Raw genomic sequence first — 21,162 nt, forward strand, 5'->3', positions numbered from 1 at the left:
TTCCCTTACCTTTCTTTTTATTATTATTGTCAAACTATATCTTTATATGTCACTAGAGGTCTGTTGCACGAAGATTTGTGCAACAGGCCTCCCATCCCCTGGCTGCTGGCACCTGGGACCCAGGCCTTCGCTCCAGCCGCAGTGGAGAACCCAAGCCTCGAGGCTAGGCTTCTCCACTCCAGCCGCAATGAGGATTGGCTTCTCCACTCGGGCCGCAGTAGAGAAGCCAAGCCTCTTCAGTTTTCACTCCATGCCTACATATGCAAATTAACCCACCATCTTTGTTGGGTTAATTTGCATACTCACTCCTGATTGGCTGGTGGGCATCTCGGAGGTATGGTCAATTTGCATATTTCTCTTTTATTAGTGTAGATAAGCCCATCAACAAAGATTTATTATTAATGCTTCATGCAGTTGTCTTTTAAAACAGGACAGAAAAAGTTACAAAGAAAAAAAATGTATGTCCATGTATTTTTATGTGTATCTTTCGTAATACTCATGTAGTTAATATTTCTTGTAGGTTCAGTCTGGAAGCAACAAATTCTCTTGATTTTCATTTATTTGTAAACCAGTAGCCCTGTGCATGAATCTGTGCGCCAGTAGCTTGACAGTAGCTCGCTGCTACCCTCCAGTAGCTCTCCACCCACTGCCTCACCCTCCTGTAGCTCCCCCCGTTCCCCCCTCATAGCTTGCTGCCCTGCCCCCTCCTATAGCTCTCCGCCACCCGCTTGTAGCTTGCTGCTCACCCTCCTGCTGATCCATGATCCGGTCGTTACGCGGTTGTTACACTTCATGGCGTAACGACCATTTGCATATTTCATCTTTATTATAGAGGATGTCTTAATTTCACCTTCATCTTTGAAGTTTAGCAAAATACAGAATTCCTGGTTGACAGTCTTTTTCTTTTAATACTCTGAAAATGTCTTCTAGCCTGCATGGTTTCTGATAAGTCAGCTATTGATCTTATTGGGAATCCCTTTTATATGTTGTTTTTTTAATTCTGCTTTTAAAATTTCTTTCATTTTGTGAATTTGACTATGATGTGTCTAAGTGTGGATAGCATTATTTAACTTAAAGTACACTGAGTTATTTAATGTGTATATTAGTATTTTAAATTAAGTTTTCTGCCATTATTTCTTTTGGGAATTCCATTATGGATGTGTTGGCACACTTGATGACATCCCATAGATCTTGTTAAGCTCTGTTCATTTTTTTATTTTCTTACTATTCCTCACAATGGATAATCTCTAGCGAATTATCTTCAAATTGACAAATTATTTCATTTGTCAACTCCTATCTGTTAAGCCTAGTGTTGTAGTAAAATACAGAAATGTTTAAAAATGCCAAAAAATGTTTAAAAGGTTTTATAATGTTTTAGTTAACTTTCCTTAAAGTGTGATATTAAGGACACATTCCCGACTGCCCTGAAGCTTGGGTATTCTATTGATAAGGATTTGAACTTCAATTACTGACTCAGAATGACTTGCCATTATAACCATATGTGTGATGACATAAACTCTCCCCCTCTCCAGAATGAAACCGAGTGTTTACAAGTTTGTTTACTGACAGGCCCATTGGAACTAATGTTAAACTTGAGATCTTGTTATGCATTTTGTTTACCAGAATCTCCCTACTCCCCCCTAGACTGCCGTGGGTATTACAAGCTATTTAAAGAGTCCCCAAACACCATTCAAGTTGATCATTGCTTGATCGCTGGATGCCTGGTTGTTGCTGATCGCTTTGATCCCTGAGCTGCACTGGTGGCTCTGATCACTGGAAGTTTATCTTTGCCTTCAGTTTGGGCGCAATCCCCTTCCCCACTCCGCTTCGCTCCGAGTCAGAAGAGAGACAAATGGTGGGGCCTCGGATCGATCTGCGCTGTGCTCAAGGATCTCGTATGGCAACGCGGCACCTGAGTCTTCGTTTCCTGACCTGACTTGCCTGCCAGCCAGAGATGGGTGCCCGCTGCTGCCACGAGAAAGCCACACTTTGGGATCCCGATAAGCCTGTACCCAAGGCACCAGGAATTTTGTGAGTAACAGTGTGCTGTGTGCTGATAAGCTTTGTGCCCACTGCAATGATAAAAGGAGAATAAATTGCTGTGTGAACTGCAACTGTAACTATTTGTGTGGCATAATTCCTCTGGCAGTCCTAAATATACTAACATAAGATCAGATGAAATTGCCTGCCATGGTCCTACCAACTCAAAGCAGTCTTTTTGCTGGTAACTACTTTAAATTTCCGAGTACCTGCACGGTTAAAGTTTATCTCAAGGGTCGCCTGGGATAAACGCCCCTTCTTTCTCGGACACCTAGCTAGTAAATTTTTCATTTCAGTTGTTATACTTTTAAACTTCAGAATTTTCATATGGTACTTTTCAAATAATTTCTATGTTGATTGATATTCTCTTTAGCAAGACATCATTCTTATACCTTCCTTTAATTCTTTACATGGTATCATTTAGTTCTTTGAACATATTTATAAAAACTGACTTAAAGTCTTTGTCTATTAAGCCCAGATCTGAGATCCCGATGGGACATTAATTCTGTTGGCTGATGTTTGTGTTTTTCTTTCCTGTGTATGTGGCATACTTTCCTATTTCTTGCATGTCTCAATTTTTTGTTGAAAACTGGACATTTTAGATAATGTATTTTAACAACTGTAGTATCAAATTCTCCATGCTGTCCCACCAAGATTTTTTAACACTGATTTTGTTTTTATTGATAACGCTTATTTGTTTAGCACTTTTATGAACTAATTTTGTAGATTCTGTATTCCCTGTAGTGTGCTGGCCACTGATCTCTCTACTAATTTTTTTTTTAAGTTCTTACTATATTTAAGCCTAGCCTCTTAGGAGTCACACTAGGTCAGTACAACTTAGTGGTCAACCAATGATTGGTTAGAGGATTTCCTTAAATGCTTGCCTGTATGTCTTCCATGCTTTGCCCAAGAAATTTTTATCAGTAGTCACACCTTTGAAATTCAGGCAGTTTATAAGACAGCCCTAGCCTTCTTTTCCTACTTACATAAAACCTCAGCCATAGGTGGTGATCTCCTTCCCCAGGTCTTTCCTGGGCATGTGCACAGCTTTGCACATTGTGCAACTTTTCAGATACCCAGGAATATGTTGGAGCTTTTCAAAATACCCTAGGGTTGGCTAATTTTCTGAGATTTCCTTTTAAAATTCTGGGCAGACTCTTGTTTGCCCCAACGGAAATCACAGCCTTAAGCAGTGGGTATATTACCAACAGTTGCTGTTGTTTCAGCAAAGCCCTGAAGGTAGGCCTTTTCTTCCCCCAACTGGGCTGAAGCTCTGAGTCAAATCAAATAGTCAACCACTCTCTGAGAACAGAGTTTTCCCAGGGAGCTGCAAGCTTGGACAACCTATCAACTGTGCTTCGGAGTTGGTGTTTTTAATGAATATCCAAAAGTGGTCAGATCTCTCCACTGTTTGTAATGCTGCCAGCTTTTGCTATATCACTAAGCTGGGGAAAGAGGAAAGATGGAAATCGCCTCAAGTTAAAATGTCACAGACTCCACTGTCTTCTCATGGTTCAGTAGTTTTCTCTTGGGCCGTGGATTTTCAGTTCATTCTCTGGTTAACTGCCAGAATTTTGAAATGGTTGGTTGTAATTGTTTTGTCCATGTTTTTGTTGTTTTAGAGGGACAGCAAATAAATGGAGGACCTCACTCCACCAATGTGAAAGCCAATCAATCTCGAGAATTTTAAATCTATCATCTTATAGTTTTTAACACAAAAAGGATTTTAACAAGAAAAATGTTTAAAAAATTATACTTATAAATTTTTGGATCTCTGATTCTTATCTCTAGTATAAACATGAAAAAAACTATTTCAATATTTAAAGTTAAATAGGAGAGACTCTAATCTGTGAGAAGGAAAAATAAACTGCATGAGCAATGGCTCAATATATTCCCTGCTAACTAATATGTAAATGATAAAAAATAAGGTGACTCCTGGTCTTAGATCCACTCTCAGCCCCAAAAGACTTGCCCAAGTCTTTTCTGGACAACAGAAATAAGTGCAAGTGAGGAACAAAGACTACTCCATTTTGTCTTACTTGGCTGACCCAGGCCAAATCCAATTCAACTCTGACAGGAAGAAAAGAGTCACAAAAGACTGGGAGTGAGAAATTTAACAGAGAAGAGGAATCAGAGCCCTGAACACAGAAAGCAACCCTATTGCCTGAGATCTCTCTGAAGAGAATCAGTATGGAGAGATTGGTTTACCTCAGATTCACCCAAGTATCAGCCAAACCCATGTAGTTGTGGTAGAGTAAGGTGAGCTTCTGTAAAGGAAAAGAATTATTTATTACTATTGTCTCTCTTCAATATTGCATGATCTTTGCAAGCTATGGAAAGACCAAAACTGTCAAAAGAGGACAAGCAAAGTAAATATCCTTTAGCAAAACTTTTGTTTTCAAGAACACTGTTATGCTTCTTTTGCTTTTTTTATTATTGTGTAACAAAACATCCCAAAACTTACTTGCTCAAGAAAACAACCATTTTATTTGTTCATAATGCTGCAGGCTAAGCTGGGCTTACCTAGGCAATTCTGATTCTCCTGCTGATGGTCATTCGTGATTGCTTTCAGTTGGCAGGGGGGATGTGGGCTAAGCTAGAATACTAGGGTAACTAGGTTGCTCCTTCCATGCAATCTCAGGGCCTCTGTCTCCATGTGACCTATTTTCCCAATGGTCTCTATGGGAAGGTAACCAGATTTCTTACATGATGATTCAGGTCTCCCCAAAACACTAAAGCCAAAGCTACTTGGTCTTCTTAGGGCTTACATCCAGACCTGGAAGAGTTTAATTCTGTGGCATTCTGTTTTGTAAAATAAGCTACTGGCCCAGTCCAGATTGAAAGGAAAGGGTCTTCGCACGGCATGAATATCCCAAGGTGTGATTCACTATAACCACCATCAATGCTACAGAACAGCAATTTTCAACTGGTATGCTGCAAGGATTTCTGAATCATGCAACACCTAACTAGTCAGGGGTACTGACCTCTTTTCCCTTAGATTTTCAAATTTAAAACAAAAAAACACCACCACCACCACAATCAACACAATAATAACTATCCTGTATGAATGCCCTGTCTTGAACCATAAATATATAGGCCATCTAATACAGTTGCATCTTATTGGTCACATCACATAATAAGGTTGCATCTGATTAGCTAATTCTTGGTACCAGAAATCCTTATATACAAGTACTAGAGGCCCGGTGCACAAAAATTTGTGCACGGGGAGGGGGGGAAGGGTTAGCCCGGCCTGCACCCTCTTGCAGTCCAGGATCCTCAGGGGATGTCAGACTGACGGCTTAGGCCTGCTCCCACTGCCGACGCTGCCACCACCAGTAGTCTCCCTCTGCGGGAGGCAACCAGGCAGACTGATCAGGGGACGGCCAGCCAGCCCTACCCCGCTGATCGTCCCTCTACCACCGTTGGTCGCCACTCCCCCACCCAATCGCCATCCCCTCCCTCTGCCCCCTGGCACATGCCTTGACTGGCCTGATGCCACCTATTCACCGGCCCCATCCCATGCTGACCAGTTGTTCCACCATTCAGTTGATTTGCATATTATACTTTTATTATATAGGATAAGTTTGAGAAATCTCTGATTATATTATATCTGATCACTAGAGGCCTGGTGCATAAAAATTCATGCACTAGAGAGGGGGGGTCCCTCAGCCTGGCCTGCCCCCTGTCATAGTCCGGGAGCCCTCAGGGGCAGGAGGTGACCCAGCAATCAGGGGAAGGCGACACCCCATCACACCTCTGCTGCTGCCACTGCCGGCAGTGCAAGCCTCAGCCAGCCCTGGTTACCTGAGCCTCGGGTGGCCCTAGTGACTGGGCAGCCGCCATCCAAGGCTTGCCTGTGCCTCAGGCCGGCCCTGGGCGGCTGGGGGGCTGAGGGGACTGGGGGACTCCAGAGGCAGGTGCACGGAGTGGCCGGGCCCACCTGGGGCAGGCCCAGCCTTGCCACACGCCTGCCGCCCCCGCGGGGCTGAGGGGACTGGGCGTTGCCATCCTTGTGGCTGTGGGCACCAGCATCTTTGAAGGTGGGGTAGTCAATTAGCATATCCCCTCCTTATTGGCTGTGGGTGCCGCCATCTTTGAGAGAGGGGAAGTCAATTAGCATATTCCCTCCTTATTGGCTGTGGGCACCGCCATCTTTGAGGGCGGGGCAGTCAATTAGCATATTCCCTCCTTATTGGCTGTGGGTGCCGCCATCTTTGCGACGGCATGAGGGTCAATTAGCATATTCCCTCTTTATTAGACAGGATAGGCATCTGATTTTTAGAAAGTCACTTTGGAGCAAAAAAGATAATTACTACTTTTTTTATATCAATCAAAATTATACCTATGTTTTTGTCAGATCAGCAAAAATTATATTTTTTGGTGTGCTGCAAAGTTTTAGTAATTAGTTTGTGTGTGCCATAAGATTTTTTAAAAAGGTTAAAAATAACAGCTATAGGGAGCATTTGAGATCTTGCTCCCAAGCATATGTTATCTGTTTGGCTCAAATAAACTTCTCCCCTCCCCTCCCCTCCCTTCCCTCCTCTCCCCATCCCCTCCTTCCCTTTCTTTCTTCCCTTCCTTCCCTCCCTCCCTCCCTCCCTCCCTCCCTCCCTCCCTCCCTCCCTCCCTCCCTTCCTTTCTTTCTTCCTCCCTTCCTCCCTCCTCCCCTCCTCCCCTCCTTTCCTCCTTCTCTCCCTCCCTTGCTCCTTCCTTCTTTCCCTTTTTTTTTTTTTTTAAATCACTGATATAGACAACTAAGACATTAAGGCCAATGTTCAGATGACTGAAATGGGAGCAACACAAAAAACTATAAAATGGCTAAAGCTAAATGAAGACTGGGCAGTTATAGTCAGACTAGAGGCCGAGCACATGAAATTCGTGCATGGAGGGGGGGTCCCCCTCAGCTCAGTCTCCACCCTCTCCAATCCGGGACCCCTTGGAGGATGTCCAACTGCTGGTTTCAACTGGCAGTCGGACATCCCTCTCACCCTCTGACAATCCGGGACCACTGGCTCCTAACTGCTCATCTGCCTGCCAGCCTGATCACTCCTAACTGCCCCCCGTGATGGCCTGGTCACCCCCAACAGCCCGCCCTGCCAGCCTGGTTGCCCCTAACTCCCCCACTGCTGATCTGGTTGCCCCTTACTGCCCCCCATGCTGGTCTGGTTTCCCCCAACTGTCCCCCCCCGCCAGCCTGGTCGCACCTCACTGCCCTCCTCTGCTGGCCTGGTTGCGCCTCACTGCCCCCCCCCCCCCCGCCAGCCTGGTCACCCCTCACTGCCCCCCGTGCCGGCCTGGTCGCCCCATGCAGCCTGTTCAGTCATCCGTTCGGTTGTTTCAGTTGTGATGATCACTTAGGCTTTTATATATATAGATTCCATTCTCTGTGCCTTCCCATAATGAGCGTCAATCTAGGAACAGTGAGAATTTTAAATATAGGTGGGAGGAAAATATGAACCTAATTAATCACTTACAAGCCATATGACCTTGGATAAGTCAATCATTCTCTCTAAGTCTCAGTTCCTCAGTTGTAAAATGGAAAAGTATACAGGCCCTGCTTATCTTAAAGGAAAACTGTATGAAACAAATAAGATATGAAATAAGTAAAAAGCTTTGAAAACTAAACTGCTATCTTATATAATAAAGAGGTAATATGCAAATTGACCACCACTCCAACACACAAGATGGCCACCCACATGTGGTCATAGGTGGCTGCCCCCATGTGGACACAAGATGGCCACCACAAGATGGTCAGCAGGGGAGGGCAGTTGTGGGTGATCAGGCCAGCAGGGGAGGTCAGTTGGGGGGGACCAGGCCTCTAGGGGAGGACAGTTGGGGGGACTAGGCCTGCAAGGGAGGGCAGTTGGGATTGACCAGGCCAGCAGGGGAGAGCAGTTAGGGGCAACCAGGCCTGCAGGGGAGGGCAGTTAGGGGCTACCAGGCTGGCAATGGAGGGCAGTTAGGGGTGACTGGGCCAGCAGGGGAGGGCAGTTGGGAGCGACCAGGCCTGCAGGGGAGGACAGTTAGGGGCAACCAGGCCGGCAGGGGAGGGCAGTTAGGGGCAATCTGGCCGGCAGGGGAGCAGTTAGGTGTCAATCAGGCTGGCAGGGGAATGGTTAGGGGGTGATCAGGAGGGCAGGCAGAAGCGGTTAGGGGCAATCAGGCAGGCGAGCAGTTGGGAGCCAGCAGTCCTGGATTGTGAAAGGGATGTCCCTCGAGGGGTCCCAGATTGGAGAGGGTGCAGGCTGGGCTGAGGGACACACACCCCCTCCCTTGCGTGAATTTCATGCAACGGGCCTCTAGTACAAAAATAAAAAAGTATTTATCTAACAGATCCTAAGTATAGTCAACCTAGGTAGGCTCTATTTTCTCTACTAATAAAATTTAATAACCACAATTACCCCATATGCTAAATTACTACCACAGCAATGATATTATCTATCTATATAAAAGCCTAAGTGGCCATCACAACCGAACAGACGACTGAACAGGCTGCATGGGGTGACCAGGCCAGCAGGGGGGGGCAGTGAGCAGCGATCAGGCCGGCAGGCAGAGGTGGTTAGGGGTGATCAGGCTGGCGGGGTGCGGGGGAGGAGTTAGGGGCGATCAGGCAGGCAGGCAGGTGAGCAGTTAGGAGCCAGCGGTCCAGGATTGTAAGAGGGATGTCCGAGGGGTCCTAGATTAGAGAGGGTGCAGGCTGGGCTGAGGGGACCCTCCCCCTCCCGTGCACAAATTTCATGCACCGGGCCTCTAGTCTATATTATAAAAACCCAGTGGCCCTAACGCCGAAACAACCAAAGACCAGCGCGGGTGGGTGGGGCTGTGAGCACAGCCAGGCCACGTGGGTGGGCGCGGCTGTGCGTTTTCACGTGCTGGGCTTCTAGTATATAATAACAGGCTAAAAGTACACTATGTTCTGTTACTATAAAGAATAACAACACCAACACTAAATGTTTATTGTCTGATTATATGTCAGGTGCTATTAGATACTTTAGGTAAACTATAATCCTTATAATAACTCAACAAGGTAGGTATTATCCCTCTTTTAAAAATAAATAAATTGAGTCAAAATACTGATGAGTTAAGTAAACTGCCCTGGTCACACAGCAGTAAATAGTGAAACCATTATGAATTTTTAATACATAATAGATACTTAAATATTTGTTGTCTAAGTTAGAGAACAAATAAATAAAGCCAGGACTGCCTGGCATTTAAAGTAAGGAGTCTTTTAACTATAGCAAAATATCTCCCTCCCATAATTTCTATTTTATATGCAGCAATTGAAACTGTAATCGCAGCAAACATATATAATTATGTGAGCAATTCATCACCTTTCTCATCTGCAAAAATGGTTTCCCATCTAAGAAGTATCTTCATTTTTTTAAAGGTCTGAGTCATTATGAATTATAATGGGTCATATTAAAATGTGGAAATATCAAGTAGAAAAACAAAGTGATACCAACATATCTCTAAAATAAAACAAAAAAACAGCAAATATTTTTAAGTGGCAAAATATGTGCATTATGAATGACAAATAAAAGTTCACATCCTTATATTATGAAGAGGTCTTAAAATTTAAAAGGAGGAGGAGGAGGAAAATAAACTGCCCAACAGGAAAATGGGTTAAAGATGTAAATGGATAGTCAACAAAAAAATACAAATGGCTGATAAACATGCTTTTATTTTTTTTAGTCATTCATTACTTAAAAATGCAAATCAAAGTGAGATTTCTATTCCACTATCAGATTGGCAAAAATACAAAAAAAAAAAAAATTTACAAAGATTGATCATGCCCGTGTCAGAGAGCATACAATGAATGGTATGACCTTTCTAGAAATCAATCTGCTGATTGATAAAAACATTCAAAATGTGCCCAGATCTTCTAGCCAACGATTCTATTCCTAGGAATTCATATAAAGGAAATAAATAGCTGCACAAAGATGCACATACAATTAATCATAATATCAAAATACAAGATACCACCTAAATGTCTACTTAGAGAATTGCTTAAATTAATAAATTCATATAATGCCAATAAAAAGATATAAAATGTTATTTATTACCATGAAAGGATGTTCAATATATGATTGTCAAAGTTAAACAAATTTTATGACCCAATTTTATAAGGTTTGAATTTGTAAAGGAGAGAGAGCAAATACGTGAGCAGAAGCACAGCCGAGAGCACCAGTGTGAGCACAGATGCACTCACTGCGACAGGGATCCTGAGAAAATGTGACAGTAATCTCGTGAGCAGATGTGGTCATCATCAAGCAGAATGATGATGGTATTTTTTTGCTTTCTTCTTTCTTTGTAACTTTCTGAATTTTCAGAATGTTTTACAATGAGCATAAGTAATTTTTGTGATCATAATACAATAAAATTATTTTTATTTAAAACTAGAGGCCTGGTGAATAACATTCATGCACTGGGGGGTGGGGTCCCTAAGCCCGGCCTGTGCCCTCTCACAGTCCAAGACTCCTCGGGGGTGTCTGACTGCCGGTTTAGGCCCACTCCCTCCACTGCTGCTACGCTCACCAGCCATGAGCCCGGCTTCTGGTTGAGCATCTGCCCCCTGGTGGTCAGTGCACGTCATAACGATCGGTCATTCTGCTGTTCAGTTTATTTGTATATTAGCCTTTTATTATACAGGATGATGTCAACTGTCATAAACCTGAGGTCCTATAAACTTCCAAGTATTATTACTTTTAATGTAAAATGCTAATTAAAAATCAGTTGATATGGATACCAAATGAAAATGTATATTTATTCCTCTTAAAAATGATAAATTCAAAATCATAGTTTCTATCCACAAATCATTTGAATTTATGATTTCTTTAAAAATGTCACTTCAAAAAATAAAAGTAAAGTAGAAATGTTTGTGTGCTACAGAATATACTTGGCATAAATATGCTATATTATATGTCTTTGTGAAATAAACTGCATATGTAAAGTCCTAGAGACTTTGATTCTATCACTCAAAAAATTCCAGCATCACTTGGTATGTTAACTTAGCAGCCTAACTTATGCTCATTATTTAAAACGTATAATGAGAATTTTCAATTAACCATGGTTAAAAGTACCCACAATTAATCTTGCTTTTTCATTTAGTTATTGCACCCAGAGTGTGAGCAGTTTAGTTACTTATTTGGTAGCTCTCTCAGCTCTGTTTACTTTGAATGAAGCCAGGATTCTATTAAAAGAAATGCTTAAAATCAATTAATTATTCAACTTGGATAGTGGATGGGCAAATGAACAGCGATTATCCTCAGGACTGACTGTGAATAACATCCAGGTATACCACTACCCTGTTCCCCACCTGTGGACTCTGGAAACTTTGGGGACCACTTAGGTTGCCACAACAATTGGGGAGCCACTTTGGACCACATCTGCTAAACATGCTGCTATGTGGGGATCCCACCAAGCACTGTCCCATCCACAATGACAAGAGTGTCCCCGTTAAGACAGGAACCAAAATTTTCTTGTTCATTATTGTATTTCTAGCCAACTACATAGCAGGCATTAAATAATTATTTGTTGAACAAAGTCAAAACAAGCAAATTCTAGCTTTAGTGAGAGACAAATAATCTATACTAATAAAAGCCTAGGTGGTCCTCGCGCCCTTGCATGCTGCCCTCACACCGTCACAAGATGGTCGTCACAATATGGTCGTCACAAGATGGCCGTCACAAGATGGCCAGCAGGGGAGGGCAGTTGGGGGCAATTGGGATGGCAGGGGAGGGCAGTTGGGGGCAATCAGGCCGGCAGGGGAGCAGTTAGGCATCAATCAGACTGGCAGGGGAACAGTTAAGGGGCGATCAGGCTGGCAGGCAGAAGCAGTTAGGGGCAATTAGGCAGGCAGGCAGGCAAGCGGTTAGGAGCCAGCAGTCCTGGATTGTGAGAGGGATGTCCCTACGGGATTGGGCATAAACTGGCAGTCGGACATCCCCCCAGGGGTCCCAGATTGGAGAGGGTGCAGGCCGGGCTTAGGGACACCCCCTCCATGCATGAATTTCGTGCACTAGGCCTCTAGTATAAAATAATGAAGAGTGACAATAGAGAAACTAGACAGTTTTCTACCTCGACAGGAAGAGGCCTTTGTGACTGTGCTCATTATATTGAGGGGATTTCTAGGATCAGATACACCTATCCAAGATATGTAGAAAAGCATAAAATTACACACCCAAATATAAATTATAAGAGGATTTATATTCTCTTATACACCTTCCTCTATTAGTAAAGCTAAGCAATTGTGTCAACTTAAGACATAAACATTGTGCCAACTAAGCTCAATCTTGCCTTGGCAACTGGGTGGCAAAACAGTGTTGCGGTTTTAGAGTCTGGGCTCCGGAATAAGACTGCTGAGTTTAAATTTGGCTTTACCATGCATTACCTGAGTAATTTACTTAACATCTTAACATACCATTCAAACCTTGGCAATTTACCGAACATCCTCTAGCATCGGTCTTCTCATATATAAAACAGAATAATGAAACAGGTTCACAACAACCTATTCCTAGCCCCTGGGCCAGATATCTCACATAACTTAGAAATGTTTGAATTTTAGAAAGTACTACCAGATATATTACACCCCAAGTGGATCTATAGCAGCAACCCATAATCACACACATTAACATTCCTGTAGCTAAATGAACGAACGTTCAAAGTGTTCAGGTTTGACTAACTCAAAAACCCGAGTTGTTTTGAGGCTAAATTAGTTTTGCCACAAACTTAGGGAACTGGTGATTTTTTAAAGCCTTTTGAAATTCACAAGTGAATATAAGGAATCATGGGTCTGTAGGACCTACTTCCCTCAGAGAGATAATGTGAAGGTTAAGTGAGTACGGTATATATAAGGTACTTGGCTCAGTGCCTCTCACATGGGTAGCACTTAATAAATATTGGTTATCATTATAAAATTATCATATGAGATACAAGATAGCTATAGTAGTAAGCTGACTTGTGTTAACTGGGGTAGGAGGGAGGGGTGGGGTAAGTAGTGGTTTGAAGGGAATCTAAGACAATTATGTTAATTAAAATAAAACAAAATGAGAACTGATGGACCCTAAATTGAAAGAAATAATGCATGTATCACACTGAACTCTAAAGTAAACATTTACTTCCTTCTGATAAAAGGGAGTTTCTCCAGGAGTTAAGATCTGAAGACGTTTCATATTTTCTATTTTACATGTGGTTTCCTACTTACAACTTTCTATGGCTTTCTTCCTAAAAGTGGGTGTGATAATGAAGCTTTTGCTCAAGGTAGGTCCAAAACTGGTTCCTCCTTAATTTAAAAAATCAGTAAGTTCTTGTGGACTATAGCAGGATACAGTAAAATTTGAGAAATTAAATAGTAAATGCAAGAAGTATATTGAACCCTAGCTCCAAAATATGCCCATTTATCCCCTCCCTGACGACTGGTTTCCTGAACCAAACTTCTAGAGAAACTGTAAGACTTACAGGGGAAATGAAGAGAACTATCACTTGTTAGCACTACTCTGTGCCAAGCACTGGATTATGTACTTCACATATATCCCTTATTTAATTTTTACAAGTCTGCAAGGCAACAATTATTATCCCATATTACATAAAGATATTGAATTAACAAGTGGGTGAACCAAGATTCAAGCTCAGGTTTGACTAACTCAAAAACCCATAAGCTGTTTGCACTAGACTACTTTGATAAAGGACAGAGCAGGCGTCCTCAAACTACAGCTCGCGGGCCACATGCGGGTGTTTTTGCCGTTTTGATTTTTTACTTCAAAATAAGGTATGTGCAGTGTGCATAGGAATTTGTTCATAGTTTTTTTTAAACTATAGTCCGGCCCTCCAACGGTCTGAGGGACAGTGAACTGGCCCCCTGTTTAAAAAGTGTAAGGACCCCTGGGATAGAGATTCATTCTCACATTCTTGACCAACTGATGGCTTCCTTTATATTTCTATCAAGTATTTTTTAAGTGCACATAAGATTAAATTTATAGTATCTCTTAGATTAAATGCACTATAGTTCTTTCTATAATCCAAAATTTGAAATGCACTTGCAATTTTTATCTTAGTTTATCTCTGGAAAAATAATAAAAGAATATCCATAAATTACATGTATCCTCTTTAGTTATAACAACATATTCATGTGCATATTGCATTAAGTTTCCAAGCAATTAGCAACACAATTATAGTTAACGAAAGTTAAAGAACTTTAAATTTGGTAGAGATTTTAAAGATAAAACATGTATTTAGTTGAATAACCATTCTGGTCATGAATCTTTTTATGGGGTTTGACCACCCAAATATCTCTACTGCCATTCCAGACAGAGTTCATTGACTTTTTAGGGGGTGTATTCTTTATGACAAATTGAAATTACGCTTTCTATCATTTAAACTTATTGCATTTCAGCCGGGCTTTTAAGACGATAACAAGTCTCTAACATACCTGTCATTTTGCTACTTTGATTTTCTTTTCTTTTTTTATATATTTTATTGATTTTTTACAGAGAGGAAGAGAGAGGGATAGAGAGAAACATCGATGAGAGAGAAACATCGATCAGCTGCCTCTTGCACACCCCCTACTGGGGATGTGCCCGCAACCAAGGTACATGCCCTTGACCGGAATCGAACCTGGGACCCTTGAGTCCGAAGGCCGATGCTCTATCCACTGAGCCAAACCAGTTTCGGCTTGCTACTTTGATTTTCACTGAAAGTTTGTAACAAAAAAAGAGAAATACAAATTTGAAAACAGATTTTAAGTTTTTTCTCCTCCTTTCCCCAGACTAAATAAGTAACTACCATGGCTTCAATCTTTCCTCACTCTTGTCAATATCCATTTTTGCTGCCCTTTTCAGTGCTTCTCTATGTTCAGAATGAACTGTGGAAAAATAATTGAACATGACACTATACCTCTATTTTAAAACCAATTGTCATTGGCCCTGGTAAAAAGCTAGTATCTTATATATCCTGTGTACTATGTTAATTCAGTAAATTAACTTAATTGAAGAGGAAAAGAAGTAAAAGAAACGCCAAGCTTAACCCTTGTTTCTAACTCCACAGTGCCAGTAAGGAAAAGGTATACAACCTTAATCATCACTTTTAGTAGAATGCAAGAACAAAACTGAGGCATAGATTGCCACTCTAATTTACAGGCTTTGCAAAAATGAAAGCAGAACAGCTCTGAAATCCTATCTTCTTATGAAATACTACTCAAAGGAAAAAAGACCCAAAGGGATCTGCTCTACAGGCCACCAACAGTGCCAAGGTAGCTCCTGAAGAACTTTTTTGATTGGAAAATCAAATTTGAATTATTGAATAATTTGAATATAATTACTGATATAGTGGATAAGAATGCCAGAGTAAAAGTCACAAGATCTCGGTTCGCATGCTAGAACCTCTCTGGGTCTCCGGTTTGCCCATCCATATTATGGAGACAACCCCTACCCTCTAACTGACCAGTTGGGAAAAGTTAAATAAGATGCTACACACACAAAAGAACTTTGTAAGGTGTTATCTACATAAATGTAAAGTATATGCTATATAATATGTAAAAAAAAAACATATTTCCTTCCCTATCACTCCCCTATACAAGTCAACTACCTTATTTCACATATAATAAAGGATTTTAATGCTATCAAAGTGAATGGTCCAAAAATCATATTAAAAGAAAAAGTGGGACAGACAGACACATATAGAATTAATTGTTCTCTATTGCTTCTCAGGATAATACAAGGTTAGCTCATCTCCCACTACTTTCCCAAGAGAAGGATTCTACCCACACATCTTTTGGTTTTTACTTTAAATTTTCTCTAAACTATTTTTAATAAACATTATTTGTAAGCAATTTTAAGAGAATTATGCTATGGAAACTTTTTTTTTCCCTCCAGGCCCGTACAAGCTTCCACAGTTATTAGGTTCATATCTAAATACTGAGTGATAAGGAAAAAGAATGTCAGATTTATCTGTTTGATACAGACAATGCAAATGGTTTGAGAAATATGATGAAGTGGCAAGATTTCCTAGAAAACTATTTGAAAGAGTTGGTACTATATCCCTTTAGGTATACCATAATAAAGATTATTAAAACTATTAAATTATAACTTCTGTATATAAATGCATAATTTTTTGTTATAAATTATGTTACAAATGTCTAAGACACAAAACTATTCAATTTATCTTTCTTACAACCTTATATCAAAAAAAGAATAAAAACTTGGAACACACATCAGGGAATATTTGGTGCACTCTTTGGAGGACTTCTATAAAAAAACAGTTTTGAAATGGAGGATATAGATAGCTCCAGTTAATTTTTCTTGAGTCTTGGTTAAGTTTCTTAACCAACAGATTATACATTTATCTTCTCATAGGAACTGAAGACTGAAGAAATGTTAAAATAGCAATGTTTTATCCCCTTAAAAGGACTGGCAATTTCATTTCAACTATGTGAAAAGGTAAGGAAGTAATTTGGGTGAAAATATAACCTTATAATCTCAAAGATTAAAGATGAACAGTTTACATGTACTCAGAATCAAAGCTTATCCCTGTGCTGCCCCGCCCACAACCCAGCCCACCCTCACCCCTGCCCCCACCCCCTTTTCACCTTTCTTAAGGCCTCTTGTAATGGAAGCAGAAGTTCACACACCAAACTCTAGCACCTTCCTACATAACCAACCCATTATTGAGTAGAACAATTATGACATCAGCACTATGTTAGCTAATTATTACACCAAATAAATAAAATCCAATGATCTCCAATACTACCATGTCATTGACTGGATTACATATGGATAGCTGCTGTGTTTTACTATCTTTAATTTGGATTCCCTCTGATACAGGCTTGATGTTTGGTAATGTGTGAAACAATTGTGGAAATGCATGTAGCATGTACACTTAATTGACTGCCATTTTAGACTGCCAAACCCATGCATCGTGGGTACCAAAGAGATGGGAAAAAACTAACAAAGGGTCTTATATTTGTTTTCTCATTAAATGAGCCTGAGTAGTGCCTAGAAATTTCCCATTATAGGAGCCTTGATGCTCTTTCTTACTATTTCCCTATAAATTATGTGTGCTAGCCACTACTTTTCAATGCAGCATGCCATTAATCCTACTTGGGGGCAGGTTAGGAAGGCAGGTAGGAAGGAGGAGTTCTCTTGTGGTTTCTATAGCCCCACAGAAAGCTTAGCTATTCAAAGCTTTCAAAAATAACTGTGACTACATAACAAAGTGAAGAACACTCTAATACTGTTTTTTTTTCTTAAACATATACAAGTTCTAAAAGAAAAAAAAATTCCTCACAGTATTAACTACTACTGACCATCAGGAAAGGAAAACCTATCTTAAAATCGTATATGTAAAATGTTACTGAAAAATTCAAACATAAGATCTTATCTGACATGTTAAAATACTCTATATTTTGCATACATATAATTTAAAATTTATAGAGAACATGTGATCAATTACCTCATATTCTTTCCATGAGCCAAACTCAATGTATTCTCTACCATAAAATGCCAGAATGATCAAGTGGCCTAAAATATTAAAAGCAAGAAGAATTAGGTAAATATTAAAAATAAATTATTTAATATCTAGATGCTGTTATTTAAATTATTTTGTTTATGAATAAATATTAGTTGTAATATAACAATTATTTTTTCATTATTTTTCAATTAGGTGACATACAATATTACATTAGTTTCAGGTAAAAAACATAGAGATTAGACATTCATATAACTTATGAAGTAATCACCCCAATAAGTCCAGGAATTGATCTGATACTACAACTGAATTATATTTAAGGTACTTTTTTACATGACTATATTTTTAAAAGCTTCCTCCTTAGCCAAAAATGATATTGTTTTGATTTTACAGGGAAGGAAAGAGAACTTTCATTTTTGAAAGAATTAGAATTCAAAGAATAAGCATAGTATTCTAATAATCAAGAAAAATATGTTAGGACAAAGAACACAGAGAACAATCTTAGAAAAATCTGTACCTTTAAATATTGATTTTTGTTGTTGTTGTTGTTAACCCTCACCAGAGGATATTTTTCCTTTTTTTTTTTTTTTTTTTTTTTAGAGAGAGAGTGGAAGGGAGGGGGAGAGACAGAGAGAGAGAAACATCCATATGAGAGAGACACATTGATTAGTTGCCTCCCATTCGCACCCTGACCAGGGCCTGGGATTGAGCCTGCAACCTAGGTATGTGCCCTTGACCGGATTTGAATCAAACCCAGTACCCTTTAGTCTGTGAATGGACACTCTATCCACTGAGACAAACCAACTAGAAAGAAAAAATACCTGTACTTAAGTTGTAAAGATGAAAGACCAAACAATTCTGAGAATCAGCCTGCTAATTTCTTGTATACAGAGATGTAAAAGTGAAAATGGATTAGCAGCTGACACACCTTTGCTCATTCCTTTTTAAAATAAATAAGATTTGTTTCTTAAAAATAAGTAAGATGCATAAGCAGAACACAAAGGTCAGGAAACTAATAAGACATGCATAATTATTCAGTTTTATGAAAATTTTTAAAAGAAGTCTTTGGTTCAGGAGAGAACAAAAGGTTATTTTAAGCAATTGATTTTTATTGGCTCATAAAGTAAATTTAAGGTAACACTGCTATACAAACAGGTACTTAAGTGTATTTGTTCATATATGTTAAGTCTTTGTTGCCCTAAATATGGCCCATAATATCAAAAATCAACTTAGTAGAATATATCTGATCCTTTAGTCAACCATAAACAGCATCATAGCTGTTAGGCATGATTTAGTTTTGTTTGTCTTCTTTTTTCTTTAAAGGTAAAGATGACATTAAGCAACAGTTGCCATAAATTTTTATGTTGGTCCATTAAACTTAGAGAAATAACAAAGCAAACAGGTACAGCTGAGTATATATGAACAGGCAACAGTCTAAATACACATATTTGGGGTTACTTGAACAAGACAAGACAAAGATCACTAAAATAATCACAGGTATTTGCTGCATACAGCAAAAATGCAATAATCTGCTAGTTAACAGACCAGAATTCTCAAAAAGAACTTGGTAATTTTAACCCTATTAGCAAATGGTCCTGTTACTTTACTGTCATTATGAAATATATATTTTCTGACATGAGATACTATTATTGTACACATTTATTATATACTAAACTAGCGTTCCCGTTGCAGGAAAAATCCTGCAATAGGGTTTCCTGCTGCAGTCTACCCCACCCTGCCTGCTCTCCTCCCTTGTCCCCCGCCCCGCAATCTCCGCCAGCCCCCCTGCTTTTCTAACTTCTCCGCCAGCCTGCTCTCCTTCCTTCTTCCCTGGCCCCGCCTCCGCTCCTCCCTTCTCCCCCGGCCCGCCTTCTCTGCCAGCCCGCCTGTTTTTCCCTTCTCCCCAGGCCCGCCTCTGCTCCTCCCTTCTCCCCCGGCCCCGCCCCTTCTCCCCCCCCCCACCCCGGCCCCGCCTGCTCAACTTCCTTCTCCCCTGGCCCCGCCTCCGCTCCTCCCTTCTCCCCCCCCCCCCCCCCGCTTGCTTGCTTCTCTGCAGCTTTGCTCCCTTCTGCAGCTCTTGGCTTCTTTCTACGCTGTCGTGATATGCAAATTAGCCACCATCTTTGTTTTGATAATTTGCATATTCGTCCTGATTGGTTGGTGGGCGTGGCTTGGGTGTAGCGAAGGTGCGGTCAATTTGCATATTTGTCTATTATTAGATTAGATGACTAAACAATACTTCAGAACATTTTTGAGCAAAATGACTATGAATTATACATACCTATTTCTATGAAAATTCTACCTACCCCTTTAACTCTAATTATTTTCTCCAACTAAGCTCCCTGTATTTAACTTATTATGTGAATATCAAGTTAGAAAATTCAAGCTAATATACAGTTATCTGCATCTTCTACTCCTCTCCAAACAAGTTACAAGTAATACCTTCTCTCTGAATATATCCTTCACTACCTCATTCTGATACTAACAAAATTGCTCAAGATCTCTTTTCTTGAATTCTTACAAGTTCCTTAGACACCACACCAGTTCACTGATGATACAAATTTGTCTTTGTCACTTATCACTTTAACTTTAAAATCCAATTCATTGCTTAAAACCTGTTCTCATATATTATTAAGTTATTCATTTAAGGATCACAACTATGTTAAGTACCATACAAATATTAAATATACATGGTCCAAACGCTCAGGTAGCTGACACACTACCATGCCAATTCACAAGATGGTCTCTCCCTCAAAGCTCCACATTGGCCCCAGGAGAACTTATTTTCCTCATTTCTTCCTATATTCTACAATGATTCCTATATTCTCACATCTCTGGCACAGCTATTCAAAGTATCTTCATCTTGCCCTTTAACATTTATTGCATCACTGCAATGTGCTTGGCAATGTGCTATCAGTTGATTAGGATACAATGGTGAATAAAACACAGTTATTTTGCATTCAGGTCCCACCTCATCTGCTCCCACATATTGTCCTAACTTTCTCAGTGGCTTTATCATTCTCCTGGAACCCAGTGATCTTTCACTTTTCCACCATCATTTTCTCAGACCTCACAACTAATAGGAAACAAGTCCTGTTGAATTGGTACTCATGTCAGATGATCCATTTCAGCACCACCCTGAGACCTAGGAGAAAGGGGCCATTGCCCAGAGACCGGCACTATAGAGAACCCACTTTGGCCCACTGGCCAGGTACATCCACATACAGTGAAAAGTCTGCACAGCCCAGGGCCATGCTCTCTGACTCCTCTGCAATCTACCTCAGCAGACTCCCAGGACCCTGAATTCCCATGCAGATCCCTGAACTATCAATCCTAGGGAAGATGGAGATGGAGGCATTAGGAGTAGTCAAGAGACAGCTTATAAGGGATGAGGCAAGGTTGCTTGTGAAGTGAGCATGTGGACATGCCATGGCAAAGAAAGAGCCTTGGGTACGAGGAAAGGGAGGTACACTGCAGGGCACAGAGGCGCTGACAGAAGGCCATTTCCCTTTGCCACTACGTTCTACAACAGAACTGAAAAACCTGAGACTACTAAATGGTCATCCATCACATTTAAAGCTGTACTTGTCAAATTAGGAGGAAAAACCACATCTTAACAGTTAGTTGATTTATAACATTTAAGTATGTAAAAAATATCATGTT

At 40.5% G+C, this 21,162-nt stretch overlaps 1 protein-coding gene across 12 annotated transcripts in view; it reads right to left on the reverse strand.

Annotated features, from left to right (window-relative positions):
* The window catches only part of RFX3 (regulatory factor X3), a 291,507-nt gene that overhangs the window by 235,265 nt on the left and 35,080 nt on the right, over nt 1-21,162 (reverse strand). For 6 of the 12 annotated variants that reach the window (XM_079790201.1, XM_079790196.1, XM_079790198.1 and 3 more), the window contains exons 3-4: nt 17,485-17,552; nt 4,249-4,307 (exon numbers count right to left, since the gene is read on the reverse strand). The exons of 2 other annotated variants lie outside the window; for them this stretch is intronic. The gene's annotated coding sequence lies outside the window, so the exon portion shown is untranslated. The remainder of the gene's footprint in view (nt 1-4,248; nt 4,308-17,484; nt 17,553-21,162) is intronic. 4 more of the 12 variants (XM_079790195.1, XM_079790205.1, XM_079790206.1 and 1 more) reach the window with 2 other exon arrangements.

The sequence above is a fragment of the Cnephaeus nilssonii genome (genome assembly GCF_951640355.1).
Source record: "Cnephaeus nilssonii genome assembly, chromosome: 14".
In the NCBI taxonomy this organism is placed as follows: Eukaryota; Metazoa; Chordata; class Mammalia; order Chiroptera; family Vespertilionidae; genus Cnephaeus; species Cnephaeus nilssonii.